The 12,957-nt window shown below is 45.8% G+C and overlaps 1 protein-coding gene across 12 annotated transcripts in view; it reads right to left on the bottom strand.

Moving 5' to 3' along the window:
* Prr30 (proline rich 30) overlaps window positions 1–12,957 on the bottom strand; it is a 59,364-nt gene that overhangs the window by 19,190 nt on the left and 27,217 nt on the right. For 5 of the 12 annotated variants that reach the window (XR_013113239.1, XR_013113251.1, XR_013113260.1 and 2 more), the window contains one exon: window positions 5,859–6,685. The exons of 4 other annotated variants lie outside the window; for them this stretch is intronic. The gene's annotated coding sequence lies outside the window, so the exon portion shown is untranslated. 3 more of the 12 variants (XR_013113261.1, XR_013113269.1, XR_013113272.1) reach the window with 2 other exon arrangements.

Genomic DNA, 12,957 nt, shown 5'->3' with positions numbered 1-12,957 from the left:
GTGGGGTGACTCAGCAAGCTGGGGCGGGGGGGTGGGGGGGGGGAGAAGACACAGAACGTTCCAGCCTCAGCTGCATGGGCTGTGGGAGAGCAGCTGGGCTGTGGCTGGGAGCCATGATGGACGGCCTCAGCCAAGGCCAAACCCATAAATCTGCCTAGTCCCACATTTCTCCTAGGGGACCCTGAGAACTTTTACAGAGCTGATCCAGCAGCTGGATGGGGCCAGGCAGGGGCAGAGACCAGGTGTGGGAGAGCAGGAACAATCTTCTTCACAAGACCATAAAAGTCCAGGCTGGGTGTTCTATTTTTAAAACCAAATAGCAGCGTCTCTCTTGTTGAGTTGGAGGGTGGTAAAAAGGAGTGTGCCTGATTTCTTCCCAGTTGGTGGCATATGATCTGTCTCTGGGCAGGCTGGAGACTGGCTTTGGGTGCATGCTGGGAGTCTGCTCATAGCTTAAAGCATCTCCCAGTAATTGAGTAGAGTTTGATCTGGAGTTTGACGTGTCCATCCTGTCTAGACTCAAGCTTTTGCCTCATTTGACAACCCTTCAGGGCTGACCACATACACTACCCTGGGGGGGGGGGGGGATTCCAAGGAGGGAAAGGAGGGTGAAGTTAGTAGAAGATCAAGTAAAGAAGAACAATTCCTACCAGGAGGAGCGTTTTGTTTTGTTTTGTTTTGTTTTGTTTTGTTTTGTTTTCTTGACATGGCTCATTGTATAGCACAGCTGGATTTGAACTTGAAATCCTTCTGCCTCAACAAGGATTATAGGCTCACAGGCCTGTACCACTCTGCCCAATTAGAACAAATTTCTAATTCTGTTACCAGGGAATCTGTTTTTCCCACTGACTAGGACAGTCACCCAGTCACCTGGCACAGTCACCCTGAGGAGCCAGAGGGGTTGGGCTGTGGGGAGGAGAACCAAAGGAAGACCCAGGGCATGACTGGGCCTCACCTCCCTGACCAGCACAGTGCTTCCCTTGAGAAATGCCACACTGGAGACTGGGGTCTGTAAGTCAAGCCGAACCAGGAATGAATCGCTTTGTTTCCACAACAGTGGGCGAAGAGCACCTGCTGACTGGGAGATCTATGCTTATCCGTGCTGGGGGCATAGCGGATAAGAGCGCTTGGAGGCAGCAGAGGAGCTGGAATCTGTCTCCAACAGTGGCTGTTGTTCCCTAGGAACAGCAGATACACGGAAGAATATGCAAAAGTTAAGAGCACAGATGGCCGGTGGTGTGTGGGTGCCCTGGTCCGGGAGTCAGAGGGATGGCTGCACCTTCTGAACCTAGTTCAGTTTTCTTCCAGTCCCTCTCAGGGTGAGATACAGGTAGAGTGGAGAGGAAGGCTTCCCTGTTGCCTCCCTCCATTCATCTGGCTGTGCTGCAAGAGATCAGTACTGAGGCTTAGATAAAGCTCTGGGAAGCCAGCACAGCACAGGAGTTCCCCTTTGGTGACAATGGACAATGGCTAATCTTGACTGTCAACTTCTTTGGATTGAGAGATGACTAGAGGGTTAGTAAAGTAGACCTCTGGGTTTGTCTGTAAGGACTTTTACCTCCTGAATGGCTTCATCCATGGATGGATTTAAAATAGACTATCGATAAGCTGGGCATGGTGGTGCCTGCCTTTAATCCTAACACTCAGGAGGCAGAGGCAGGGGAATCTTTGTGAGTTGGAGACAGCCAGGCCAACCAGTGAGACACTGCCTCAAAACCAAAATTAGACTAGTGGGTGTTGGTAGAATTGTGGACAGGCTGGAGGGAGGGGTTGGGGCTGTGTGCTTGGGGGCTGTATATTGTCCCTGCCTCCCTCCATGTGACTGCCACACCCCTGCCTCCGTCTGCCATGAGAGAAAGAGCCGTCCCTTCCACATACTCCCAAAACCATGACACCAAGAAGCTGTGGACTGATCTCTCTAGGACTTTGGACCAAAATAAACCTTTCCTACTTTACTTTGTCTCTATCTAGAATTTGGTCACAGCAATGTGGACTCTAACAAAGAGTAAGAAGATCAAGATGTTTTCTAAGAAATAATTTTCTTTTCTCCTGGGACAAGCCTGGCTAGGATGAATTAGATAATGTCAGCCTGTCCCCATCCTAATACTCGCCCTGGAAGCTTATTCAATTCGAGATCAAAGCTGGGCAAATTAGGGCCAGTAGGCCAAAGCCAACCTTTACCTGTTTGTGTAAATAAAGTTTTATTGGGACAGCTCGGTTCACTTGCTAACATCATTTCTGTTGCTTTTCTCACATGGAGGCAGAAGAGCTGAGACAGATGCTGAAAGTCCTAGAAACTGGTTATCTAGACGACCTAGAATATTTCTGACTACTCTCCCCATACATGATTCAAAACATCATGGGTGTTATGAGTGTTTCCGGGGATCCTGGGTAATCTAAATGGCCAAAACTATTTTCATAATATAAGAATACAAAATGCCGTAGACCTCATTTCTCTCTTCCCTTCCACTCGTTTCTTCTCTTCCTTTCTTTATATTTTTTACATTTGTGTTTGTGAGTGCCATGGCACACACATGGAGGTCAGAGGTCAACTTGTGGGAGTTAATTCTCCTCCCACCAGATGGACTCCAGAGAGTAAACTCAGGTGAGCTTGGTGGCAAGAGCCTTCAGCCCTGTGCCAGCCCACCAGCTCTCTTTTGTTGTTGAGACAGGTATTCCCAGACTAACCTCTTATGGTTAGTCTTAAACTCAGCAGAGGCCTCTGGCTTCACTCTATTACCACATCTAGCTAAAGTTATTCTTAAAATTGTGTGTGTGTGTGTGTGTGTGTGTTCCTCAGGAATATCATCCACCACAGGATCTCTCATTGGCCTGACGTTCACTAATCAGGCTAGACTGGCCGGCCCCCAAGCTCTGGTCTCTTCCTCCCCAGCGCTGGATTTACAAGCATGTACCACCATGCAGTTGGCCTTTATTACATGGGTTCTGGGGGCGTTGAACTGAGGTCTTTAGGCTTGTAATGCAAGCATTTTACAGGGTGTGCTAACTCTTTAGCTCTCTTTCTTTCTTTTTATGTTTTCAAAGATGGGGTCTCATGTAGCCCAGGCTGGCCTTCAAATAACTATGTAGCCAAAGATGGCCTTAAACTCTGGATCTTCCTCCTTCTTTGTCACCATGCTCAGGTTAATTCATGTTTCTTTTTTTTTTTTTTTTTTTGGTTTTTTGAGACAGGGTTTCTCTGTGTAGCCCTGGCTGTCCTGGAACTCACTCTGTAGACCAGGCTGGCCTCGAACTCAGAAATCTGCCTGCCTCTGCCTCCCAAGTGCTGGGATTAAAGGCGTGCACCACCACTGCCGGGTGTTTTCCATTTTTTATATTTGCATGAGTGTTTCTCAGGGTAGTATATGTGTATGCATGTTATTTTATGTATGAACATGTCCATGAGACTGTGATCGTACATGCACCAACATGTATGTGAAGGTAACACATTGATATGAGGTGTCTCAGTTATTCTCCATCTTATTTATTATATTTTTAATTTTATGTGTTTTCTCCCATGTGTATCTGTTCAACCTGTGTGTACAGTGTGTGCAGAGGTCAGAGGTCAGAGCAGCACATGTGTGTGCAGTGTGTGCAGAGGTCAGAGGAGCACATGTGTCTACAGTGTGTGCAGAGGTCAGAGGTCAGAGCAGCACATGTGTGTGCAGTGTCTGCAGAGGTCAGAGCAGCACATGTGTGTGCAGTGTCTGCAGAGGTCAGAGCAGCACATGCGTGTGCAGAGGTCAGAGGTCAGAGGTCAGAGCAGCATTGGGTCTTTTGGAACTGGAGTTACAGACTGTTGTGAGCTGCCATGTGGGTGCTGGAAATCAAACCCGTTTCCTCTGGAAGAACAGTACTCTTAACTGCTGAGCCCCAGGAGACAGAGTCCCTCATTGAACCTGAAATTCAACAGTTTGCCTATCCTGGCCGACTAGCAAGGGCTATAGACATCCACACTTCCAGAACAGAGTGGATAGGGCTGCACCCCAGTGCGTGAGGCCTCAGCTGTCTCCTGTGTCTCTGCTGTGCTGTTGTATCCCAATCCTTCCCCCTGGAAACAGATCTGTGACTTCGGGGGCATCCTGGGAAACATGCAGGGCAGGGTGGAAATGGTGTGTGGGGACGAAGGCATGTAGAGGAGACATGCACCAATGATGAGAGACTCTACCTGAGTCTGCCAGGAGGGAGCCAGCCAGGCCTGGTGCAGGGAGCAAGAAGCAGGTGAGCACAGCCAAATGAACCACTGTCTCAAGGAAAGAGGAGAAGCAATGCAGTGGTAGAGCCCCTAGGGAGCCTGCACAACACCCAGGCTTTATCCCAGCATCACAAAAAAGAAAACAGTGCATCATCCAAGTTATCTAAGCAACGCAAAAACCACGTAGCAAAACCCAGTGGTGGCGATGCCGGATGCATACCGTAATCCCAGCACCCTTCAGGAGACACACAACCAGTTATAACTCCAGCTCCAAAATATCTATCAAATCCCTCTGGCTTCCAATGGGCACACACTGGTCTACACACACACACACACACACACACACACACACACACACACACACACAGAATTGTAAGAATAGCACGCCTTTAATCCTAGCACTTGGGAGGCAGAGGCAGGCGGATTTCTGAGTTTGAGGCCAGCCTGGTCTACAGAGTGAGTTCCAGGACAGCCAAGGCTAACAGAGAAACCCTGTCTCGGAAAAAAAAAATTGTAAGAATAACTTTAGCTAGATATGGTAAAAGACTGAGGCCAAAGCACTCTGCTGAGTTTAATACTTATACACAAGCTGGAGAGATGGCTCAGAGGTTAAGAGCGCTGACTGCTCTTCCAGAGGTCCTGAGTTCAATTCCCAGCAACCACATGGTGCCTCTCAACCATCTGTAATGGGATCCAACGCATACTCTTCTGGTGTGTATCTGAAGACAGCTACTCATATAAAGAAAAATCAATTATGCACAAACATTAAAGGATTAAGGGCTGGAGATGTAGCTCACATGATGCCCTAGGTTAAATCCATAACACTGCAAGGCCAAAACCTGTACATATGAGAGAGGGTGGGCTAAAGAGAGCCGGGGACAGCTCTGGCCTCCTCATCTGCAGCCTCTTGACAGATTCAATGTTCCAACTGACAAAGGCCAAAGTGCTCTGTAAGCTCCTAAATCCAAGTGTGCCGCCTCAGGTCTTCACTTCTTGCCCTGCCCTGAGGAAAACAAAGAACTTCCCGAAGGCTGAATTAAAACTTGCTACAGAAGGTCTGGCAAGAGGGCTCCCTCGGCTCCCTCAAGGTTGAGGCTGCTCTTTTGAGGGTCTTGGTTCAATTGGTAGAAGCCACGTGATGGTACACAACTGTCTGTAACTCCAGTTCCAGAGGCGTTGGCGCCCTCTCCTGGCCTTCACAGGCAACCAGGCATGCACACAGCTCACAGAATGTGCTGGAAACACTTATGTACATAAAAGAAACCAATCTAAAACTTTAGAAACACCCATACACATAAAGAAGTAAAACCTCACCGGGCGGTGGTGGCAAATGCCTTTAATTCCAGCAGAGGCAGAGGCAGGTGGATTTCTGAGTTCGAGGCCAGCCTGGTCTACAGAGTGAGTTCCAGGACAGCCAGGGCTATACAGAGAAACCCTGTCTCGAAAAACAAGACAAAACAAGAAGGAGGAGGAGGAGGAGGAGGAGGAGGAGGAGGAGGAGGAGGAGGAGGAGGAGGAGGAGAAGCTCACAGAATAAATGGACTAGAAACTTAACCAATCAAGTACTTTATTTTAAAATGTATCCCATGGGTGAACACCTGTCATCTCAGCACTTGGAAGGATCAGGAGTTCAAGGTCATCCTACATATGGAGACCCTGTATCAAACAAATAAGAAAGTTCATTGGGCATGGTAATGCCTTTAATCCTAGCACTAGTGAGGCAGAAACAGGCAGATCCCTCAGAGTTTCAGACCAGCCAGGCTACATATGGAGACCCTGTATTAAAAAATAAAATAAAATGATTTTAAAAAATCTTAATTTCATTAGCATGTAGAAAAGTGCAGGTAGAAATCATCAGATAACAGAATATACCCACCAGAACTGCTAATATCTGTGTCTTGATTAGGGTTACCATTGCCATGATGAAACACCATGACCAAAAGCAAATTGGGGAGGAAAGGGTTTATTTCACTCACAGTTCCATATAACAAGTTGTATTAGTCAGGGTTCTCTAGAGTCACCGAACTTATGGAATGTATATATTACGGGAGTTTATTGTTGTGACTTAAAGTCTGTAGTTCAACTAATCCAACTGTGGGCAGCTGTGAATGGAAAGTCCAAGGATCTAGTAGTTGCTCAGTCCCATGAGGCAAGTTGTTTGAGCTGGTCTTCTGTAGAAGTAGGTTCCAGCAGATGTGCTGGCAAGTACGTGCAAACAGCCAAAGAAGAGTGAATCTTGCTTCTTCCAATGTCCTTATGTAGGCCTCCAGAAGAAGGTGTGACCCAGATTAAAGGTATGTACCACCACACCTGGATCTGGAATTTGCTTTGTCCCAGGCTGACCTTGAACTCAGAGATCTTCTTGCCTCAGTCTCCTGGGATTAAAGGCATTCACTACCTTGCCTCAGCCTAAGCTTTTCATGGCCATTATATGTCAAGATCTCCATGTCAAGATTCAGGTCAGAAACTTGTGTCTTCCAGCCTCAAGATCTAGATCATGAAAGAGTTAAAAATTTTTAAACCTTCCACAGATGGAGTCAAGAGTGCAGATCAGCTTGTTCTGCACTCTGGGTCCTAGGAAACTAGCTATCCACAAGACAAAATAGATGATAGATTGAATAGGGTTTGAGCTGGGAGTTCAAGTTAGCATGCCTGTGCACCCTGGATACCAGGAACTTGGCTGACCACAAGATAGATGGCTGATTACATATAGGCTCTTGGAGAATAGCCTGTTCCTTGTACCCTGTCACAAACTGAATAATGGGCTGGGACTTTCCACAGGTGCTCTCCAATAGCCCTCCTTTACTCCCCCTGGGTTGTGGTTTCCCCCCTGAGTTGTGGTTTTGGGCTTTAAATTCTCTCTGTCTCCAAAGCCCCGGGGTCAGACCCCACTGCCCCTGTGTGGGTCATGGGTCTTGACCTCAGTATACTGATTAAAATATGCCTCTTGCTGATTACATCAAGTTCGGTGTCTTGCAGTTAATGGGTGGCCACAAATTCCCGAGGCTTGGGTGAGGTCCTCCATTCGTGGGGGCCTTACAATCACAGGTGAGCCCTCCAATTCTGGATTATACTTCATTCAAGTTGACAACCAGGAATAGTCACCACACAGGTAGTTTATTATCAAAAGCAGTGAGGGTAGGAACTCAAACAGGGCAGGAACCTGGAAGCAGGAGCTGATACAGGGGCCACAGGGGGCGCTGCTTACTGGCTTGCTCCTCATGGCTTGCTCTGCCTGCTTCCTTATAGAATCCAGGACCACCAGCCCAGGAATGGCACCACCCACAATGGGTTGGCCCTGTCCATGTAAATCACTAATTTTAAAAAATGTTCCACAGTATTGGCTACATCATGATCTTACCGAGGCATTTTTTCAATCAAGGTTCCCTCCTGTCAGATGACTATAGCTTGTGTCAAGTTGATAGAAAACTAACTAGAATATGAAAGGGTTAAAAATTTTCAAAACTCCTAACAGGCTGAGCAGAACCAAGAGTGCAGGTCAGCTTGGTCGTAGCTCTGTGTTTCAGGAACTTGGCTGACCACAAGATAGATGGTTGACTATGAATAGGCTCTTTGAGAATAGCCTATACAAAATGTTCCCCATGACTGTTCCTTGGACCCTGTCACAAACTGAATAATGGGCTGGGACTTTCCACAGGTACTCTCCAATGACCCCCCTCTTCAGTCCTCCTGGGTTGTGGTTTCCCCCCTGAGTTGTGTTTTTTTGCAAGACTGCCTGTGTTTATTTTGAGACTGTTTTATTGTGTAGCCATGGATGGCCCGGGACTCAATATATAGACCAAGCTGGCCTCAAATTCACAGAGATCTGCCTGCCTTTGCCCGTGAGTGTACATAATTAAGACAATGTACATAATATTGTCTTAAGCTAGTTGACAAACTGTCAGCCCACTGTGGGAAGCACTATTCCCTAGGCGAGAGTACTGAACTGTATGAGTGCAGACATCAAACTGAACACAAGCATGCAGGCAAGTGAGCACTGTACATTCATTTCTTTCTGATCTTGGCTGCAGGTGTGATGTGACCAGATATTTGAAACCTTGACTTCTTCGTAAGATGGACTGCAATCTGAAATTGTAAAATGAAGTAAACCTCTCCCAACCCCCAAGTTGCTTTTTGTCAGGATGTCCTATCTCAGCAACAGAAATGAGCATTGGGAAAGCCTCAATCTAGAAACTGTTGGTTTTCTAGGTTCCTGGGGCTATGAGATTCTGCAAATCCCTTTGTTGTTGCTTGGGTAGAGGTATTGATTCTAGCTCTGTAGCCCACTGGAGGTTTCAGATTTAACAGTGAGCACCTGGTTAGGCTTCACCAATAGAGGGAGCTACAGGAAGCCACAAGGGTAGAGAAGAAAAGCAGGCTTGCCAGACTCCAGGTGGTGACCAGCATCTTTCCCAGCAGTGGCACTTGGCTCACGTTGCCAGCTTTTTCTTGTTCTCAGAATCAACTTTTTTTGCACTCCTTCAAGATTCCAGCAAGCTGGGTGTGATAGTAATTATAGCACTGGGGAGCCTGAGGCAGAAGGATGATGAGTGAGCTCAGGGTCTGCCTATGTTAAGCAGTGAGACACTGTCTCAAAATAAGTAGATCAACAGGGTTTGGGACGTAGCTCAGTTGCAAACTGCTTGTCTACTGCTATGAAGCCCTGGATTTGATTCTCCAGTACCACATCAATGAGGTATAGCAGCACAGACCTATAATACCAGCACTCAGAAGGTAGAGGCAGGAGGATCAAATGGTCATCTTGGCTATCCAGTGAGTTCAAGGCCGTGTAGGCAATGTGGAACCTGGCCCCAAAATAAATACATAGGGTCAGTGAGCTGGCCCAGAAGATAAAGGCACCTGCCTTGAGCTGGCTCAGCAGATACAGGCACTTGCTGGGAAAGCCCGGAGCCCTCCTTTCACGTAAAGATTGTAAGAGAGAACTGACCTCCTGAAGTTGTCCTCTGAGCTCCACATGCGTGTTATAGCTCGAGTGTATTGTCGTTGTGCACACATCATTCATGCACACACTCAACAATAAGTTATAAGTGAGTAAATGTTTGCATTGATTAAAGATTAGTTGTGTTTTTATGTTTCCAATCAGACTAATGTCAACAACAACCTAGGTGACATTCTCTGGGCATCTGACTGTGCCCCCTCACCAGTATAGAATAGCATCTTTTCTTCTTTTTTAATTCATTAGTACTTTCCTTTTAAACAGAAAAAAGTGCTGAGTGTGGTGTCACAAGCTTTTAACTCCCGCACTCAGGAGGCAGAGGCAGGAGAATCTCCATGAGTTCAAGGACACCTTTGGTTTACAAAGTGAGTTCCAGGACAGCTGAGCTACATAGTGAGACCCTTCGTGGCTGTAGAGAAGATGCAGATCCAAGCAGCTCTAGTTAATCGATCGGCCGAGCCGTTTTGGCATGGTTACAGAAACAAACCCAGGCCTCTGAGAGCAAAGCATCATGGATGTGATTTCTGGAGTGAAGAATATCAGAGGAATACCAGTCTGGATGTATGCTGTGTGGCTGGACATTCCCCTCTCACCTATGCAGATACATAAATAAAAATGGCATCTTTCTTTTATTTTTTTCAAGACAGGGTCTTACTATATAACTCTAGCTGTCTGGGAACTCACTCTGTAAACCAGGCTGTTCTCAAACTCACAGAGATCTGCCTGCCTCTGCCTCCCTAGAACTGGGATTAAGGGTGAGTGCCACTGTGCTTGGCCCAGAAATGACTTCTTTCCTAAAGTCTTCAAGAGCCTTCTAGGTTGGTGCAGTTACTGAGAATATCCAATACAACAGGCACCTTGTTGTTGCCATGGCTACCACTGTGTGCGTTTAATAACCTTTTCCCAAAGGCTGACTCTTCAACCAGGGTGTAAGCATGTCTGTGGAGAGTGTCCCAGGCAATTTATATAACTTGCAAGGAAATTCATGTTGAAAGATTATTTTAGAGGGTGGAAGAGAGGGTGGACTCTGCTTCGTAACGGATAGTATATCATTTTCTTCACCCAGTTAACTACACTTCTCCAAATTTGCCATCATAATCTGTGTCCAAATAAAGCAGAAGACAAACTGCTTATTTTAGAATCTATTTTTATCTACACTCAGAGTCAAACCTTTTCTTAAGTTTGGCTGAAGGAATAAACAAACCTTGGTTACAGCAGTCCTTGGGTTCTGTTAGAGACACTAGACAGGGCAAAATGGATGGATGTTTTTCTCACTTTACATGACTTGCTTTTATTACTCCAGTTGTATTCCATGAGCCAGTCTTGATTAAAAAAGAAAGAAAGAAGAGAAGAGAAGAGAAGAGAAGAGAAGAGAAGAGAAGAGAAGAGAAGAGAAGAGAAGAGAAAAGTGTAGAGCACTGGAGAGATGGCCCCATGGTAAAGAGCACTGGCTGCTCTTCCAGAGAATCCCGGTTCAAGTCCCAGCACCCACATGGCAGCCCATAAGTGTCTATAGCTTTAGTTCCAGGGGATCTGACGCCCTCTTCTGGCCTCCATGGGTACCAGACACACATGAGCTACTGCACAGACATAGATGCAGGCAAAACACCCATCCACATAGAATAAAAATAAACATAAAAATAAAATTTTAATTAGTCAGGCAGTGATGGTACACACCTTTAGTCCCGGCACTTGGGAGGAGAGACAAAAGGGTCTCTCTGTAGGCCAGCCTGGTCTACAGAGAGACTTATAGGATAGCCAGGAACCATCCCTCAAAAAACAAACAAACTGTATTTTAATTAAAAATAAATGTAAAATATGAGATCTACCAAGCTTCTTAAAGCTGCCCCCCCCCCCAGAACCCCGTTCACACTGGAGACTGATCCCCAGAAGTAAGATTGTATGGGACTTGCTTCTTTATGGTCCTGGGCATAAATACTAGGGTTGTGGTCGAGGGAAGTCTTCCCATCCTGGAAGTCTGGGACAAAGGCTATAAACTCAGGAGATACGCACTTGACCAGCCCCATTGGATGCTCTTAAAGATGGAATAGGACCTACCCCACTGTTACACGGCATCACTTCAGCAACCAAAAGCCATGGAGGAGCCAGGCATGGTAGTGCATGCCTTTAATCCCAGCACTCAGGTAGCAGAGTCAGGTGGGTTTTTGTGAGTTCAAAACCAGCCTGTGACTATAGAGTAGGTCCCAGGCAAGCCAGGGTCACATAGTGAGACACTGTGTTAAGGGGGAAATGGAGAGGAATGTTGTGGTAAATCTCTGACCCTGTCAAGGAAAACACAACTCAATATTTATGATTATAAACTGCAAGCCTTGGATTGGGCAGATTTACCACTGTACTACTCTACTCCCCAGCTATGAGATCCCTTAAAACCTGCGGTTTTCTAAGCCATGTTCTTCTCCTCCTCCTTGTCCTTCCACCAAAGGCTCCAAAGGCTCCTCCCGCTCTCTCCTCTCCATTCTCTCACCTCTCCCCGGCAACTCCTCTTCTCCCTCCTCCTCTTCAGACTCCTCCCCTTTTTCTCCACCTCCCCTTCTACTGCCCAATCACTGGCTCTAGTCTTTATTTTACAAATTCAATTGGACAGAAGGTTCACAAGATTCACTCCTTCTCTGCAGCCCCTCCCAGGAGTGGAAATACCATGAAAACAAAAGGCTGGGGCTATCCACAACACTTCCCCCTTTTTGTCCAATTAAAAGATTCTTTTCTCTCAGATATAAATTGAACACAAACTATATTACCATGTTATAATTGTTAAAGTACAAGATAGGCTTAATACCCAGTCCATCATTTTTGTTAACTAAATAGAACCTCTGCCATCTCTCTCAACTAAAAGACTTAGTTCTGAACCTGGCTTATGTCCTGTCTTCAGAATTAATGTCAGCTGAAAACCATCCACTCAGATCTTTTCTCTCAAAGTAAATAGCCAGGATTGGCTATGAGACTATAGGTTTTCAACCCCGTCAGAAATCCAGAATGACTGGGTTAACTGAAAGTATGGAAGGCACTAAGCATAGCTTCTAAAACTTAGCCAATTTATGGAGACCGCTGAACACCTGGAAAGCCCCTATACTACAGAACGTTGGAGCATCAAATCTTCAGCCTTCTGGCCCAGAATCATCTGACAGACCTTAGTGATGCAGAATTACTAAGGGCTGATTACTCTGTCTTGGCAGATATAATCAGTCAACTATTCTGCAAGTGTGTCTTTTTTCTGCACAGTATTTCGTCTGTAGATGAAAAGAGGCAATTCTTGCCTAGTGGCTGTCTCACCACAACTGGAGTAACTCCAAAGATGCTCAATTTCTTCTTAGAATCCGAGAATGGGAAGCTGTCAGGAGCAGACAGGTCTCCAATAAAATGAATGTTTTAAAATGTTTTAAGAGGAATGCTTGTAACATCAATTCTGTGGACTTCTGATGTTTTTGAAAACCAACTATCTATGTAAAGCAATCTGAACTGTTGTCTGTTAATTCCTTTCCACTATTTCTAATTAAAATCTAGAAAACACCCTAACGGTAAGCTCTGAGCCATGCAATTGCTGTAGGCCCCTGACTCACAAGCCAACCATCTCAAATCAGTTTTTTTTTTAATGTTTAAAAAGGACTGGGTCTAAGCCTTGTATTTCTTAATGAGTTATACAGGCACAATGCCTATATGAGAATAAAAATATTAATCTCACTTTTATATCAATAAGAAACTCACACCAGTGAAAACCCTAAATTTGTACAAAATAAATTCTATACCAATATAAGAGATTATAACTTCAACCCTGTAAGAATCATAA

Source organism: Arvicanthis niloticus, chromosome 11, assembly GCF_011762505.2.
Source record: "Arvicanthis niloticus isolate mArvNil1 chromosome 11, mArvNil1.pat.X, whole genome shotgun sequence".
Classification (NCBI taxonomy): Eukaryota; Metazoa; Chordata; class Mammalia; order Rodentia; family Muridae; genus Arvicanthis; species Arvicanthis niloticus.
This window is presented reverse-complemented; position numbering and strand designations above follow the sequence as displayed.